At 37.5% G+C, this 17,253-nt stretch overlaps 1 pseudogene; it reads right to left on the reverse strand.

Annotated features, from left to right (window-relative positions):
* Positions 1–10,717: 10,717 nt before the first annotated feature.
* Positions 10,718–13,150, reverse strand: LOC123611611 (annotated as a pseudogene).
* Between the last annotated feature and the right edge of the window lie 4,103 nt (positions 13,151–17,253).

Here is a 17,253-nt window from a genome sequence, read left to right on the forward strand (position 1 = left end):
TCAACCAAATCCTAGCAATACTAATCCAACAGTACAATAAAAAAAGTCATTCACCATGATCAAGTAGGATTTTTTTTCCCCTGGGCTGTGAATGTGATTCAATATTCAGAAATCAATCAACGTGATGATACACCATATTCATAAAAGAAAGGATAAGAACCATTTGATCCTCTAAATAGATGTAGAAAAAGCATTTAACAAAGTAGAATATGCATTCATGATAAAAACCCTCCACAAAGTAAGGTTAGAGGGAATATACTTCAACATCATGAAGGTCATATATGATAAACCCACAACTATTTTCACCCTCAATAGGGTAAAACTGAGAGCTTTTCCTCTATGGTCAAAAACAAGATAAGGATATCTACTTTTACTACTGCAATTTCCTGAAATTCCTAGCGACAGCAATCAGAAAACACATAGAAATAAGTGGCATCCAAATCGACAAAGAAGTCACACTTTCCCTATTTGAAAATGACATGGTACTCTACATAGAAAACCCAAAAGACTCTACCAAACAATTGCTAAAATGGATACACGAATTCAGCAAACTTGCAAGTTACAAAATCATTGTATAGAACTCTGTTGCATTTCTATACACCAATAATGAAGCAACAGAAAGAGACATCAAGGAATTGATCCTATTTACAAATGCACCAAAAACCATAAGATACCTAGGAAGAAACGTAACCAAAGAAGTAAAAGATCTGTACCCTGAAAAGTATAATACATTGTTGAAAAAAATTGATGGACACAAAGAAATGGACAAACATTCCATGCTCATGGATTGGAAGAACAAACATTTTTAAAATGTCAATATTACCCAAAGCAATCTACACTTTAATACAACCCTTACCAAAATACCAAAAATATCTTTCACAGAGCTAGAACAAACAATTCTAAAATTTGCATGGAACTGCAAGACCACAAATAGCAAACACAATCTTGAAAAAGCAAACCAAAGCCAAAGGCATCACAATTCTGGACTTACAGTTACAGTACAAAGGTGTAGTAGGGAGGAGTTAAGATGGCATGGGAGTAGGGGGTCCCTGGGCTTTCTTTGTCACTCATACTCAGATGTATTGAGGTCAGATCACTTGAAACACCCAGGAAATTGATCTGCGGAGTGGCAGAAGGATCTCCACAGTTGGAGAGAGGGTGAGGTAGAGTAGTGTAGAGACTTCCAAGGATCCCTGGAAGATAACATGCCCCTTCCTAAAGTACTTTTGGAAGAGGGTTTATTGCGTCTCAAAGGACAAAAGACCCTTCAGGTGCTAGCCAAAGACCTTTCATCAGCAAGGGGACAAATGTGCACCCAGAGGGAATATAAACTTTTTTTGAATTTTATAGTGTTACACCATAGATTCTATGCTCTGTGCAGTCCTGGAACTATTTTTCCGGGACAGGGGGATTCAGACACGGCATGGAAAGAGGCTCGACTACACAGGAAAGGATCAGATCTATGTAGTGCTGGGTCCTTTAAGGCCTCATGTTTTGAATAGCTGGCGTGTGTTGAAGAAAAAACACAGTACAATTGTGGCACAGAGTGAGCCGACTGCCCTTGGTATCCTGTGAGGGCTTCCTGAACAATACAGGGTGGAAGATCACGGGTCTCTCAATGATATATAGGAGAGGAGCCATTTTTGTCCCAACACCAACAAGATGGAACTTCAGAGAGCAACACAGCAGCTCCCAGGGGAGGCAAGACTAGCTTACACCAAACCCTGACACCCTATGCCTATCAAGTGCTTATTCACTGGGTCAATACTGACTCTGAGCCAGTGCAGCAAACCTGTCCTGCAGACCAGCACAGCCAGTACCTCCCATTTACCATGTGCACTGAAAATAGGGTGCTTCCAAATAACACCTGCAGTTTTCTCTTTCTTTTTTCTTTTGGAATCAGGTATATAGTTTCAATTTTGTTTGTTTGCTTGTTTTACTTCCATTTCTCTCTCCTCATTTCTCTCTTTTTGTTTATTTTTGTAATAAGGCTTTTTTTATTTTCCCCTTTACTTTCTCTAAGAATCAGCCATATAGTTTTTGGGTATTCTGTGTGTGTGTGTGTTTCTTTGTTGTTGTTCCCTTTCCTTTTCTCTCCCTCCCCCTCTTTTGGATCAAGCATTTTAATGTTTATTTATTTTGAGAGAAAAAGAGAAAGAGTGAGGGAGGGTGAGGATCCCAAACAGGATTTTCACTGTCGGTACAGAGACTGACATGAGGTTTGATCTCACAAACCTTGAGATCATGACCTGAGGCAAAATCAAAAGTCACATGCTTAACTGACTGAGCCACACCAGCACCTTTGGATCAGAAAATTCCCCCCTTTTTCCTGGCCTACTTCACAAAAAAATAAAAGCACACCTAGTTAAAAGTCAAAAAGCCTCACTGCACCAAGGAGGAGCTCAGCAGAGAAGTGACCAGTGGGAAAGTAAAGCCAAAATAAAACAGCCAGTTGCACAAAGCATACACCAGAAACATTTTCTGAAATGCCGGGTCCTAGACAGTTTACAACCCCTTTTTAATATAGTATTTCTCTCAGGTGTAAGAAACATAATAGGTTTCAAAACATGCAAAATACAGAAATTTAGCCAAAATTACAAGACAGAGGAATTCTCCCCAACAGAAAGGCCAAGAAGAAATCACAGCCAGAAACTTGCTTAATACAGATATAAGCCAAATATTTGACCATAAATTTAGAATACCAGTCATAAGACGACTAGCTGAGTTTGAAAAAAAAGCACAGAAGAAACCAGAGAAATCTTTGCTGCAGGGATCAAAGACCTAAAAACTAAGAGTGAAATAAAAAATTCTGTAACTCAGATTCAAAACTAACCATATACAGTCCCAACAAGGTTTGAAGAAGCTGAGGAGAGAATAGGTGATATAGAAGATAAAATTATGGAAAATAATGAAGCTGAAAAAAAGAGGGAGAGAAAACTTTTAGATCACTAAAGAAGACTTAGAGATCTTAGTGTTTCCATAAAACAAAACAGAATCTGTACCATAAGAATCACCAGTGGGGGCGCCTGGGTGGCGCAGTCGGTTAAGCGTCCGACTTCAGCCAGGTCACGATATCGCCGTCCGTGAGTTCGAGCCCCGCGTCGGGCTCTGGGCTGATGGTTCAGAGCCTGGAGCCTGTTTCCGATTCTGTGTCTCCCTCTCTCTCTGCCCCTCCCCCATTCATGCTGTGTCTCTCTCTGTCCCAAAAATAAATAAATGTTGAAAAAAAAAAAAAAAAAAGAATCACCAGTGAATGGAGGGAAGCCAGAAGATTTCTTTGACCAAATTATAGCTGAGAACTTCCTTATATGGTGAAAGAAACAGGCATTCAAGTCCAAGAGGCACAGAGAACTCCCCCTCAAATCAATAAAAACAGGGCAACACCATGTCACACCATCATAAAACTTATAAAATATAAAGGTACACAGAGAATTCTGAAAGCAGCCAGGGACAAAGTATCCTTAACTTACTACAGTAGACACATAAGGTTAACAGCATGCTTGTCCACTGAAACTTAGAAGTCCAGAAGGGAGTGGCAGGAGGAATTGGCAAGAAATATTCAATATGCTGTATAGGAAATACATAACCAAGAATTCTTTATCCAGCAAAGTTGTCATTCAGAATAGGAGAGATAAAGATTTTCCCAGACAAAAGACAATAACAAAAAAGAAATAAAGAAAGAAAGAAAAAGAAAAAAGGAAGAGGAAAGGAAAGAAAAGGAAAAGAAAAGAAAAGAAAAGAAAAGAAAAAGAAAAAAAGAAAACCTAAGAGTTTGTGATCACTAAACCAGCCCTGCAAGAAATTTAAAGGAGGTCTCTTGGACTGGAGAAAGAAACAAGATCAACAATGAAATTTAGAAAGGACCAGAGAACATCATCAGATATACCAACTCCACAGTTAACAAAAAGGCACTAAATTTAAATAAACACTCTGAATATAAATGGGTTAAGTGCATCAATGAAAATACATAGGGTTTCAATGGTATTAAAAACAAACAAAAACAAGAGCCGTTTATATGCGGCCTACAACAGACTCATTTTAGAGATAAATGCACCTCGAATTTGAAAGAGAGGGGATGGAAAACCACCTATTATGATAATCAACATCAAAAGAAAGTCAAAGTATCCATACTTAGACAAACCATATTTTAAAACAAAGTCTGTAGAGGTGCCTGGGTGGCTCTTTGTTAAGAGTCCGATTTTGGCTCAGGTCATGATCTCACCATTTGTGAATTCAGGCCCCATGTCAGGCTCTGTGCAGACACCTCAGAGTCTTGAGCTTGCTTCAGATTTTGTGCTTCCCTCTATCTCTGCCACTCTCCCATTCAGTCTCTGTGTCTCTCTCAAAAATAAATAAATATTAAAAAAAAAGTAAAACAAAGACTGTAACAAGAGATAAAGAATGGCATTGTATCATAAGTAAGGGGCCTCTCTATTAAGAAGATCTACCAAATGTAAATATATATGCCCCCAACTTATAGGAATGCAAATATATGAATCAATTAACAACAAACATAAAGAAACTCACTGAAAATGATACCAAAATAGTAGGATAATTTAATGCACCACTTATAGCAATGGACAGATCATCTAAGCAGAAAGCCAACAAGCAAAAATGCCTTCGAAAGACACACTGGAACAGATGGACTTAACAGATACATTCATAACATTTCATTCTAAAGTAGCAGAATACATCTTTCTTTAATGCACCTGGAACATACTCCAGAATACATCCCATGTTGGTTCACATATCAGCCCTCAATAGGCACAAAAAGGTGAGATCATATCATGGATATTTTAGGATCACAGCACTATGAAACTTGAAATCAATCACACACAAAAATTTGGAAAGCCCTCAAACTCATGGAAGTTAAAAAATATACTATCAGAGCATAAATAGTTTAATGTGGAAATTAAAGAAGAAATTAAAAAAAAAACTTCATGGAAACAAATGAAAATGCAAACACGATATTACAAACCCTCTGGTATGTAGTAAACACAGTTCTAAGGTAAAAGAAATTGCATTCAGGCCTATCTAAAGAAACAAGAAATTTCCCAATTACACAACCTTATCTTACACCTATTGGATCAAGAAAAGGAAAGGTAAATAAAGCCTAAAGCCAGTAGAGTTATGGAAATGATAAATATTAGAGCAGAAATAAATGATATGGAAACAGACAAAAAATAGTAGAACAGATAAATGAAACTAAATGCTGGTTCTTTGAAAGAAAAAACAAAAATGATAAACCCTAGCCAGACTTATCAAAAAGAAAACAGAGAGGACCCAAATAGATAAAAGCACAAATGAAAGAGGAGAGATCACAACCAACACCACAGAAATACAAACAATTATAAGAAAATACCCAGAAAATTACATGCCATCAAACTGTGCCACCTGGAAGAAATTTACAAATTCCTACAAACACACATATTGCTAATACTGAAACAGGAAGAAATAAAAAAATTAAAAGAGACCCATGACCAGCAAAAGTGAACTAGTTATCAAAATTTCCCAAAAAACAACAGTCCTGGGCCAGATAGATACTCAGGAGAATTCTACCTGACATTTAAAGAAGAATTAATACCGACTCTTCCCAAACTGTTCCAAAAATAAAATGGAAGGAACCTTCCAAACTCATTCTATGGAGTGAGCGTTACCTTGAATCCAAAAGCAGGCGAAGACCCCACTAAAAAAGAGAATTAGAGGTCAATATCTCTGATGAACATGGATGCAAAAATTCTCAACAAGATACTAGCAAATAACATTCAATATTACATTAAAATACTTATCCACCATAATCAAGTGGGATTTATTTTTGGACTGCGAGACTAGTTCCATATTCACAAATGAATCAATGTGATACACCACATTAATAAAAGAAAAGATAAGAAACATATGATCCTCTCAAAAGTTGCAGAAAATACATTTGACAAAATACAGCATCATTCCTTGATAAAAACTGCCAGAAAATAGGGATAGAAGGATAATACTTCATCATAATAAAGGCTATATATGAAAGACCCATAGGTAGATCATCATCAATGGAAAAAAAAAAAACACAAAACTGAGATCTTCCCCCACTAAGGTCAGGAACATGACAGGATGTCCACTCTTACCACTGTTGTTCAATACTGGAAACTGTAGCATTAGCAATTAGACAACACAAAGAACTAAAATTTGTACGAATTGGGAAAGAAGAACTCAAACTTCTATTCTCCAAAGATGACAATGATACATCACATGGAAAACCCAAAAGCCTCCAACAAAAAACCTAGACCTGATACATGAGTTCAACAAAGCTGCAAGATACAAAGTCAAAGCATGGAATTTGGTTGCATTTCATCACACCAATAATGAGGCAGCAGAAAGATAAATCAAAGAATTCCATTTACAAATGCACCAAAACCAATAAGGAACCTAGGAATAATCCTAACAAAAAAGGAAAAAAAAATTCTTTATGCTTAAAACTATAGAAAGTTTATGAAAGCAATTGAAATAGAAGCAAAGAAATGGAAAAACATTCTATTCTCATGGATTGGAAGAACAAATATTGTTAAAATGTCGATAGTGACCAAAGCAATCTACCCATTAAATACAATACTCCTCAAAATACACTAGCATCTTTGCAGAGCTAGAGGAAACAATTTTTTTTGTTGTGTTTTGTTTTTGAATACTTCATTTCTCTTTAGTCGAATAAAATGATGCCTTTTTTCTTTTTTGTTTAACTAATTTTATTTATTTATTTATTTTTCATTCTATTAATAATTTTAAAATTTAAATCCAAGTTAGTTAGTATATAGTGCAACAATGATTTCAGGAGTAGATTCCTTAACGTCCCTTACCCATTTAGCCCATTCCCCATCCCACCACTCCTCCAGCAACCCTCTGTTCCTTCTCTATATTTAAGAGTCTCTTATGTTTTTGTCTCCCTCCCTGCTTTTATATTGTTTTTATATTATTTTTCCCTTCCCTATGTTCATCTGTTTTGTATCTTAAATTCCCCATATGAGTGAAGTCATGATATTTGTCTTTCTGTATTTTCACTTAGCATAATACCCTCTAGTTCTATCCATATAGTTGCAAATGGCAAGATTTCATTTGTTTTGATTGCTAAGTAATACTCCATTGTATATATACCACATCTTCTTTATCCATTCATCCATCTATGGACATTTGGACTATTTCCATACTTTGGGTATTGTTGATAGTGCTTCTATAACATTGGGGTGCATGTGTCCCTTCAAAACAGCATACCTGTGTCCCTTGGATAAATACCTAGTGGTGCAATTGCTGGGTCATAGGGTAGTTTCATTTTTAGGTTTTTGAGGAATCTCCATACTGTTTTCCAGAGTGACTACAACAGTTTTACAGTCCCACCAGCAGTGGAAAAGAGATCCTCTTTCTCTGCATCCTCACAAACATCTGTAGTTGCCCGGGTTGCTAATGTTAGCCATTCTGACAGGTGTAAGGTGGTATCTCATTGTGGTTTTGATTTGTATTTCTCTGATGACTGATGTTGAGCATTTTTTCATGTGTCAGTTGGCCACCTGTATGTCTTCTTTGGAGAAGTCTTTATTCATGTCTTCTTCCCATTTCTTCACTAGATTATTTTCTGTTTGGGTGTTGAGTTTGAGAAGTTCCTTATAGATATTGGATACTAACACTTTCTCTGATACGCCATTTGCAACTATCTTCTCCCATTCCATCGGTTGCCTTTTAGTTTTTCTGATCATTACCTTTGCTTTGCAGAAGCTTTTTATTTTGATGATGTCCCCATTATTCATTTAGCTTTTGATTCTCTTGTCTCTGGAGACGTGTTGAGTAAGAAGTTGCTGCGGCTAAAATCAAAGTGTTTTTTGCCTGCTTTGTCCTCTAAGATTTTGATGGCTTTCTGCCTTCTATTTAGGTCTTTAATCCATTTTGAGTTTATTTTTGTGTATGGTGTGAGAAAGTGGTCCGGGTTCTTTTCTTTTTTTTTCTTTCTTTCTTTCTTTCTTTTTTTTTTTTTTTTTTTGAATACTGCTCTCCAGTTTTCCCAGCACCATTTGCTGGAGAGACTATCTTTATTCTACTGGATATTCTTTCCTGCTTTGTCAGCGATTAGTGGGCCATACGTTTGTGGGTCCATTTCTGGGTTCTGTATTCTGTTACATTGACCTATGTGTCTGTTTTTGTTCCAGTACCATACTGCCTTGATGATTACAGGTTTGGAATACATCTTGAAATCTGGGATTGTGATGCCTCTAGCTTTGTTTTTCTTTTTCAAGATTGCTCTGGCTATTTGGGGTCTTTTCTGGTTCCATAAAAAATTTTAAAATTGTTTGTTATAGCTCTGTGAAGAATGCTGGTGTTATTTTGATAGGTATTGCATTGGATATGTAGATTGCTTTGAGTAGTACCAATATTTTCACAATATTTGTTTTTCCAATCCAGGAGCATGAAATATGTTTCCATTGTTATGTGTCTTCTTCCATTTCTTTCATAAGTTTTCTGTAGTTTTCAGTGTATAGATTTTTCACCCTTTTAGTTAGGTTTATTCCCAGGTATTTTATGGGTTTTGGTGCAATTGTAAATGGGACCCATTCCTTGATTTATATTTCTGTTGCTTCATTATTGGTGTATGGGAATGCAACCAATTTCTGTGTATTGATTTTATGTCCTGCCACTTTGCTGAATTCATGGATCAGTTCTAGCAGTTTTTTGGTGGAATCCTTTGGGTTTTCTATGCAGAGTATCATGTCATCTGTGTAGAGTAAAAATTTGGCTTCCTCCTGAGTGATTGGATGTCTTTTATTCCTTTGAGTTTTCTGGTTGCAGAGGCTAAGACTTCCAATACTATTTTGAATACCAGTGGCAAGAGTTGATATCACTGTCATGTTCATAGCCTTAGAGGAAAAGCTTTCAATTTTTCCCCATTGATAATGATATTAGAGTGGGTCTTTCATATATGGCTTTTATGATCCTGAGGTATTATCCTTCTATCCCTACTTTCTTGAAGGTTTTTATAAAGAAAGGATGCTGTATTTTGTCAAATATGTTCTCTGCATCCATTGAGAGGATCATGTGGTTCTTGTCCTTTCTTTTATTGTTGTGATGTATCACACTGTTTTGTGGATATTGAGCCAGCCCTGCATCCCAGGTATAAATACCACTTTGTCGTGGTGAATAATTCTTTTAATGTATTGTTGGATCCAGGTGGCTAGTATCTTGCTGAGGATTTTTGCATCCATGCTCATCAGGGAAATTGGTCTATTCTGTTTTTTAGTGGGGTCTTTGTCTGGTTTTGGAATCAATGTAATGCTGGCTTCACAGAATGACTTTGGATGTTTTCCTTCCATTTCAATTTTTTGAAACAGCTTCAAAAGAATAGGTGTTAACTCTTCTTTAAATGTTTGGTAGAATTCCCCTGGAAAGCCATCTGGCCCTGGACTCTTGTTTTTTGGCAGATTTTTGATTACTAATTCTATTTCTTTACTGGTTATGGGTCTGTTCAAATTTTCAATTTCTTCCTGTTTCAGTTTTGGTAGTGTATATGTTTCTAGGAATTTGCCCATTTCTTCCAGGTTGCCCATTTTATTGGCATATACCTGCTCATAATATTCTCTTATTATTGTTTTCATTTCTGATGTGTTGGTTGTGTGCATTTCTCCTCTTTCATTCTTGATTGTATTTATTTGAGTCCATTCCTTTTTCTTTTTGATCAATCTGGCTAGTGGTTTATCAATTTTGTTAATTCTTTCAAAGAACAAGCTCCTGGTTTCATTCATCTTTTCTACTGTATTTTTTTTTATTTCAATAGCATTGATTTATGTTCTAATCTTTAATATTTCCTGTCTTCTGCTGGTTTTGAGTTTTAATTTCTGTTTTTTTGTTCCAGGTAGTTAACATGTAAGTTTAGGTGTGCATCTGAGACATTTCTTCCTTCTTTGGGAAGGCCTGCATTGCTATATTCTTTCCTCTTGTGACTGATTGCCTTTGCTTGTCCCAGAAGTTTTGGGCTGTGTTGTTATCTTTTTCATTGGCTTACGTGTAATTTCCTCCTTAACTTCTTGTTTACCCATTCATTCTTTAGTAAGATGTTCTTTATTCTCTAATTATTTATCTTTCCAAATTTTTTTCTTGTGGTTGATTTCGAGTTTCATGGTGTTGTGGTCTGAAAATGTGTACAGTATGATCTGCATGGTTTTGTACTTGTTGAGGGCTGATTTGTGTCCCAGTATGTGATATATCCTGGAGAATGTTCCATGTACACTGGAGAAGAATGTGTATTTCACTGCTTTAGGATGAAATGTTCAGAATATATCTGTTAAATCCATTTGTTCCCGTGTGTCATTCACTGCCATTGTTTCCTTGTTGATTTTCTGTTTAGATGATCTGTCCATTGCTGGAAGTGGGGTTGTTGAAGTCCCCTATTATTATAGTATTGTTATCAATGAATGCTTTATATTTGTGATTAATTGATTTATATATTTGGGTGCTGTCACATTTGGAACATCAACGTTTACAATTGTAAATATCAAATCTTCCTGAATACTAAACTATTGAACCTGGAGTGTCCTTGGCATCATAGATTTCAAATATATTTAGATAAAGTAAGATATAATTTGAAGTTACATATAAGTTAAATTATTCTTGTTTGTGACATAAATAAATACTCTGTCATATGAATTAAAGCAAAAATATCCAGTTTTGGTATAAATATTTCATGAATAAGTAGTTATAAATTGATTGTAATGTATTCACACTTTTGAAACACATTTCTATCCTTTTATCAGAACAAATTACCACCAACACACTGACAGTGGCATAGACATTAGACACAAGCTTCTGGAAATCTAGGATGACTGGATCATATGTCCATAACAGAGTTGCAGAGAAAGAGATGATGGCATCCACCCAGTACATGGCCACAAAGAAACTCAGCCAAAACAGTACATTCTGGGTGGTCTTTCTCACTGGGGAGACTCTTGCGGAGAGGCTGGTGCTGTGATGGTGGTGGCACCACCTCTGATACCTGGACAAGGGAATCATCATGTATGCACTAGAGAGTAGCATGACTTCTATGAAGAAACATCGCTGGATAATGTCAGTGTGAGAAGTAGAACCCTGATGATGGACCTTATGGGGGAAAATGAGCAGTATTTACTAACATTCAGTAGATTATTCTGGGTCACATTAGAAGAAGAAGCAGCAATATACAAGATACAGTTACTATTGAGAGACAAACTGAGAAACCATAAGATGATAAATGAATGGAAGATGTACTTTGTGCATTTAGGTTTAAAACTGGCCAACCGGGAGGTACTGGGGCTGATGATAATGGCCTGGAGGATGCTCAGAAGGCAGGTGGTCCTCATGCAGGGGCCCCCCATTACTCTGATCATGCAGAATAAAGCCTTATATTTTAAATCATTCAGAAAGTTCAGTGATTCCAACAGGGCTGTACACAATAAAAACAATGCAATGGAGAGTTTCATTATGTGGACAAAGGCCAAATGACAGGTGATTAGGTCAGTGGGCTTAGACCTGTGATCCAGAGGATCATGAAAACGTGGAAGAGAAAGAGGAAGGTGTTGGTGGAAATTCCAATGCCTACTGGTAAAAATTGGCATTTTTTAATAGTCAAATGAATGGAAGATGTGATAATGATAGGTGCAAAAGCATATTTATCTGGAAAAAATAGACCTCACATGATCATTGTAATTAATTTTGTTGCCATACTCATCACCACATCACAGTTTTCATTTTAACCAAATCTATTTTACAAAATCAATGTAAAACTTATGTTGTATGAAGTCTTAGTATAGTCTCAACATAATTTGCACACCAATTTGAGTGTGAATGTATTTTTTAGTCATACATATCTATCTGACATCTATCTATCTATCTATCATCTATGTATCTACCTAAAATCTATCATCGTATGTATTATCTAACAAGGGAGAGAGGGGAAAGATGAAAAAGAGAGGATGAGAAAGAGAGATAATACACACAACATAACCAAAATCATGGCAGGACAATGTACCCATTTCTCTTGCTCCAATGTACATGCATTTCTTTTGCTTTCTGTTCTGCATTACCTGGACTCATATTCAGCATGAAGAATACTAATAGCCATATAAAGAATGCATAGGTATTTTTCTTTATAATTGAACTGTTGTAAATTTTATGCTAATGGGGAAAGAATTACCAAACAATTGAGAAAAAAAATATCCAAGTGTGTTTTCCATCACATACTATCACTTTCTATTCTTCATCCTTCAATATTTAGAGACCGTTGTGAAACATTTGTTATAACCTGACAATTCATCATAATCTCACTTTAAAATCAGATAATTATTAAACGTCCTTCTATCTACAACTGTAATTCTCATTGTCATACAAGCTAATGTATTCATATCATGGATGTGAATATTTGGTTGTAGACACACAATTGGGGTGAGAATTACAAAATTGATTCAACTTGAACATGGCTCACTCCCCTTTATTGTCAATTAAAGAGATTCATTTTGTAATCTCTTTTTATATCAGTAAGGAATTGCCAAAGACTAGATATCAATTTTCTAGAAAAGAAGAGGACAAACACACGATTCTCCACCTTGCGACATTCACAAATTTATATTAAATGTTTATATTAAGATAATTTCATGGGACTCCATTAATAAAAGGATATATTCCCATGCTTTTAATGCTGCTACATTTGGGGGAAGATGGCAGCGTAGGAGGATGCTGGGCTTACCGCGACCTGCTGATGACTTAAATTCCACCTACACCTGCCTAAAACCCAGAAAACAGCCAGAAGACTAGCAGAATGGAGTCTCCAGAGCCAAGTGAAGACAAAAGGCCCATGGAAGAGGGTAGGAAGGGCGGAGACGCAGTGCGCGATACACGACTGGCAGGAGGGAGCCGGGGCAGAGGGGCAGCCCGCTGGCAAAGCAGAGCCCCCGAGTCTGGCTTGCAAAAGTGGAGGGGCCAATGGAGTGTGTTCTGACAGCAAGCGGGACTTAACATCTGGAAGCGTATAAGCCAACAGCTCTGCTCGGAGAACAGGAGGGCTGGAAGACAACAGGAGAGAGAGTTGACCCCGGAACAACAGAGAGCAGCTTGGTGGGGAACACAGGCGCTTGCCAGCACCATCTCCCTCGCCCATCCCCCAACCAAATCCCAAGGGAACCAGTTCCTGAAAGGGAACTTGCTTAAATTGCGCAAACACCCAACACAGTGTTTCTGCGGATCCATCCCTCCAGGGGGTCAGACTCCCTCCCGGTGCCTCAGGGCCCCTCCCAAAGCGGATCACCGAAAGAAAAGCGAGCTTAGCCTACCCTTCCCAACCCTGTGCACCTTGCCAATCTACCCCAACTAATACGCCAGATCCTCAGCACCACAAGCCTGGCAGTGTGCAAGTAGCCCAGACAGGCCACGCCACCCCACAGTGAATCCCGCCCCTAGGAGAGGGAAAGAGAAGGCAACACCAGTCTGACTGTGGCCCCAGTGGTGGGCTGGGGGCAGACATCAGGTCTGACTGCGGCCCTGCCCACCAACGCAAGTTATTCAAGACAGCACAGGGGAAGTGCCCCCCAGTTCCACACCACTCTAGGGACTATCCAAAATGATGAAACGGAAGATTTCCCCTCAAAAAAAAGTTCAGGAAATAATGACAGCTAATGAACTGATAAAAGAAGATTTGAACAATATAACAGAAAGTGAATTTAGAAGAATAGTCATAAAATTAATCACTGGGCTTGAAAACATTACAGAGGAGAGCAGAGAATCCATTGTTAAGAGATCAAGGGACTAAGGAACAGCCAGGAGGAGGTAAAAATGCTATTAATGAGCTGCAGAATAAAATGGAGACGACCACAGCTCGGAATGAAGAGGCAGAGGAGAAAATAGGTGAACTAGAAGATAAAATTATGGAAAAAGAAGAAACTGAGAAAAATAGAGATAAAAAAATCCTGGAGTATGAGGGGAAAATTAGAGAAATAAGTGATACACTAAGGAGAAATAATATATGCATAATTGGTATTCCGGAGGAGGAAGAGAGAGGGAAAGGTGCTGAAGGTGTACTTGAAGAACTAATAGCTGAGAACTTCCCTGAACTGGGGAAGGAAAAAGGCATTGAAATCCAAGAGGCACAGAGAACTCCCTTCAGACGTAACTTGAATCTATCTTCTACATGACATATCATAGTGAAACTGGCAAAATACAAGGATAAAGAGAAAATTCTGAGAGCAGCTAAGGATAAACGTGCTCTAACATATAAAGGGAGACCTATAAGACTCGTGACCAATCTCTCTACTGAAACTTGGCAGGTCAGAAAGGAATGGCAGGAGATTTTCAATGTGAACAGAAAAAATACGCAGGTGAGAACCCTTTATCCAGCAAGTCTGTCATTTAGAATAGAAGGAGAGATAAAGGTCTTCCCAAACAAACAAAAACTGAAGGAATTCGTCACCACTAAACCAGCCCTATGGGGGATCCTGTGAGACAAAGTATTAGAGACATTGTTACAAGCATGAAACCTACGGACATCACAATGACTCTAAACCCATATCTTTCTATAAAAACACTGAATGTAAATGGACTAAATGTGCCAACCAAAAGACATAGGGTATCAGAATGGATAAAAAAAATAAGACCCATTCTATTTGCTGTCTACAAGAGACTCATTTTAGACCTGAGGACACAGTCAGATTGAGAGTGAGGGGATGGAGAACTATTTATCATGCCACTGGAAGTCAAAAGAAAGCTGGAGTAACCCTACTTATATCAGGTAAACTATACTTTAAGTAAAGGCTGTAACAAGAGATGAAGAAGGGCATTATATAATAATCACAGGGTCTATCCATCAGGAAGAGCTAACAATTATAAATGTCTATGCGCTGAATACAGGAGCCCCCAAAAATATAAAACAATTATGCACAAACAGAAGCAACCTTATTGATAAGAATGTGGTAATTGCAGGGGATTTTATACCCTACTTACAACAATGGATAGATCATCTAGACACATGGTCAATAAAGAAACAAGGGCCCTGAATGAGACATTGGATCAGATGGACTTGACAGATATATTTAGAACTCTGCATCCCAAAGCAACAGAATATACTTTCTTCTCGAGTGCACATGGAACATTCTCCAACACAGAACACATTCTGGGTCACAAAACAGCCCTTCATAAGTATACAAGAATTGAAACATACCATGCATACTTTCAGAACACAATGCTATGAAGCTTGAAATCAACCACAGGAAAAAGTCTGGAAAACCTCCAAAAGCATGGAGGTTAAAGAACACCCTACTAAAGAATGAGTGGGTCAACCAGGCAATTAGAGAAGAAATTAAAAAATATATGGAAACAAACGAAAATGAAAATACAACAATCCAAATGCTTTGGGATGTAGCAAAGGCAGTCCTGAGAGGAAAATACATTGCAATCCAGGCCTATCTCAAGAAACAAGAAAAATCCCAAATACAAAATCTAACAGTTCACCTAAAAGAAATAGAAGCAGAATAGCAAAGACACCCTAAACCAAGCAGAAGAAGAGAAATAATAAAGATCAGAGCAGAAATGAACAATATAGAATCTAAAAAAACTATAGAGCAGATCAATGAAACCAAGAGTTGGTTTTTTCTTTTTTTTTTTTTTTAATTTTTTTTTCAACATTTATTTATTTTTAGGACAGAGAGAGACAGAGCATGAACGGGGGAGGGGCAGAGAGAGAGGGAGACACAGAATCGGAAACAGGCTCCAGGCTCTGAGCCGTCAGCCCAGAGCCCGACGCGGGGCTCGAACTCACGGACCGCGAGATCGTGACCTGGCTGAAGTCGGACGCTTAACCGACTGCGCCACCCAGGCGCCCCTAAGAGTTGGTTTTTTGAAAAAAATAAACAAAATTGATAACCCTCTAGCCAGGCTTCTCAAAAAGAAAAGGGAGACGACCCAAATAGATAAAATCATGAATGAAAATGGAATTATTACAACCAATGGAATACTATGAAAATTATATGCCAACAAACTGGACAACCTGGAAGAAATGGACAAATTCCTAAACACCCACACACTTCCAAAACTCAATCACGAGGAAATTGAAAGCTTGAACATACCCATAACCAGCGAAGAAATTGAATCAGTCATCAAAACTCTCCCACAAAATCAGAGTCCAGGACCAGATGGCTTCCCAGGGGAGTTCTACCAGACATTTAAAGCAGAGATAACACCTATCCTTCTCAAGCTATTCCAAAAAATAGAAAGGGAAGGAAAACGTCCAGACTCATTCTATGAAGTCAGTATTACTTGGATTCCTAAACCAGACAGAGATCCAGTAATAAAAGAGAACTACAGGTCAATATCCCTGATGAATATGGATGCAAAAATTCTCAATAAGATACCAGCAAATCGAATTCAACAGCATATAAAAAGAATTATTCACCATGATCAAGTGGGGTTCATTCCTGGGATGCAGGGCTGGTTCAACATTCGCAAATCAATCAATGTGATACATCACATTAATAAAAGAAAAGGTAAGAACCATATGATACTGTCAATCGATGCAGAAAAGGCCTTTGACAAAATTCAGCAAATTTTCTTAATAAAAACCCTCGAGAAAGTCGGGATAGAAGGAACATACTTAAACATCATAAAAGCCATTTATGAAAAGCCCACAGCTAACATCATCCTCAATGGGGAAAAACAGAGTTTCCCCCTGAGATCAGGAACATGACAGGGATGTCCACTCTCACCGCTGTTGTTTAACATAGTGTTGGAAGTGCTACCATCACCAATCAGACAACAAAAGGAAATCAAAGGGATCAAAATTGGCACAGATGAAGTCAAGCTTTTGCTTTTTGCAGATGACATGATATTATACATGGAAAATCCGATAGACTCCACCAAAAGTCTGCTAGAACTGATACATGAATTTAGCAAGGTTGCAGGATACAAAATAAATATACAGAAATCAGTTGCATTCTATACACTAATAATGAAGCAACAGAAAGACAAATAAAGAAACTGATCCCATTCACAATTGCACCAAGAAGCATAAAATACCTAGGAATAAATCTAACCAAAGATGTATAAGATCTGTATGCTGAAAACTATAGAAAGCTTATGAAGGAAATTGAAGATATAAAGAAATGGAAAAACATTCCCTGCTCATTGATTGGAAGAATAAATATTGTCAAAATGTCAATACTACCCAAAGCTATCTACACATTCAATGAAATTCAATCAAAATTGCATCAGCATTCT

This window comes from Leopardus geoffroyi, chromosome A1, assembly GCF_018350155.1.
Source record: "Leopardus geoffroyi isolate Oge1 chromosome A1, O.geoffroyi_Oge1_pat1.0, whole genome shotgun sequence".
Classification (NCBI taxonomy): Eukaryota; Metazoa; Chordata; class Mammalia; order Carnivora; family Felidae; genus Leopardus; species Leopardus geoffroyi.